Consider the following 2169-nt stretch of genomic DNA (forward strand, 5'->3'; position numbering starts at 1 on the left):
CAGAAAGAAGACAGAAAAGAAGAGAGAGAGAGAGAAAGAGAGAGAGAGAGAGAAGACGTTTAAAAACAAACAGAAGTAGTCAGTTTACATGTTTATGTTTTCTTTAGATTTTCGCTTCATTGTTTTTTCTACTCTCCCCTATACTCACCTACTTTTCCCTCCAACTTCTTTCTTCTCTCTTTTTCGAAGTTTTGTTGAGTTGATTTATTTCATCCTTCCTTTTCCTCTTCGTTGCATTATTGTACCCCTTTTCTCTCTCCCCTCCCCCTTTCTCTCTATCGCTCTGTCCCTTTCTCTCTTTCTCGCGAGCGCACGCACACTGCGTACGTATGCACGTATACACCTGCCTTTTTTTTATTTTTTACTTTCGAAACATTACATATTGCTAAAAGTTTTGCCATATTCAATTTTCTTACATTTGGTGGTAATTGTGACCTGGTAGACCTACACAAAACGTACCTTAAAAAAAAAACAAAAAACAAAACGAAACAAAAAACATGTTTTCCAGGGAGTTCCGAGTGTGCTGAAAACGAATATCGCATTTAAAATTGAGGCCGGCAACTAGTTTTCACGACACTGAAAAGATACTTTTCCGAATGTTTCACGTAGTAATGTTTTTTTTTTTTTTTTTTTTTTTTTTTTTACCCCCAAACAAGGCGTATTGCCACTTTGGTGCAAGGGGCTACTATCAGGGGCAGCAACTACTGGGGCACTATGTTGGGATTTGGGCAGCAAGATGTCGGTTCACTTTGCACTTGAACTTCTGCATGTCAGTAAAGTTAGGGAAGCAGGAACCTGGAATGGAATTCCAGAGTCTAGCGGTTTTGGGGAAGAAACTACTGGGGTTGAAAGATCTTTTACATCTAGGGATCTCTACTGTGTGGGGGTGGGATTTAGCTGCCTGTCGGGTTTGTCGAGGGTGTCTACGTCGTGGGGGTACAAGTGTCTGCAGTTCGTCAGAGCATTCACCATTAAAATACTTGTAGAACAGGCAGAGGGATGCAACGTTTCGTCGATGGGACAGAGGCTGAAGCTTAGATGCCAGTTCAGGGCGACTCTTTTTTGAACCTTGTCTAGGAGCGAGAGACTAATAGCAGATGCACCAGCCCAAATGTGACAACAATACTCCATACATGGGCGAATGGTGGCCTTATAGAGGTACAGGATACTATAATATAACCCTAACCCCCTTTCTCAGAGGGCCGGGCCGCATCCGTCGCTATCCTGGTTCACGGGAGCATACTTGTGATGTACTTCTGGCCGTGTTCATCGCTCCCAGCTCACAAGACCATAGATGCAACCCAGCAAGGCTACATTCTTACTTGTCTAGTGGTGGACCCCTCAAGGGGGACCAGTCTCTCACTGGTCACTGGAAAATATCTTTCTGCTGCTCAGGGCACGCGAAATGTGCATGACCCCAAGTCTGTGTGGCAACATTGTCGATTTCGGTCGTCACTCTGGCTTTGTGCTGGATCCAGTCTATCTCCTTCATTATCTGGCGTCAGGGAATACCTGAAATAAACTGCATCTTCATCCAGGCCGACAATCGAGAAAGAAGGAAAATCTCTGGGACATTTTTATATAACGAAACAAAATAATTATTCATAAATCGGTTTACACTTGTTTAGTCGAGTTCTTTGATTCAAGCTTCATGATGCAGGTTGTATAACTTAAGTTTCTCTAATTAATTTCCCAGCTAAGAACAAGAGCCTTCAACTTAGCTCTTATGAGGTTTCGCCCCCCCCCCTCCCAGGCGGGGTGAGAGCGATGTGGACGCCTCGAATGCCAGTCAGTAAAAAGGACCAAGGACCCTAACTCTAAAAAGCCAATCGTTTTTATCAAATCAGAAATTCCTCCTTCCACATTTTTGGAGTTATTCTTTCTCTTTTTCTTTTCCTCTTCCTCTCTTCTTTTATCGTATTAATTTGTACTCCCTTTCCTTTTTCTTCTTTTGAATTCCCCCCTCTCTGTTTCCCTAATTTCTACTCCTCCCCTCTCTGTCTTTTGTCCCGAACCTTCTCCCTCATTAATGACCATATCTCTCCCTAGGTTCAATTTATTTATTTATTTGTCCAACTGACTTATCACTTGGCTTGATGGTCTGGTAGTTAAATACAACAGGGGGACCCAATGACAACATCTCACAGACACCAAAGCAGACCTTTTGAA

This window comes from Euprymna scolopes, chromosome 21, assembly GCF_053919585.1.
Source record: "Euprymna scolopes isolate OS-2025 chromosome 21, ASM5391958v1, whole genome shotgun sequence".
NCBI lineage: Eukaryota > Metazoa > Mollusca > Cephalopoda > Sepiida > Sepiolidae > Euprymna > Euprymna scolopes.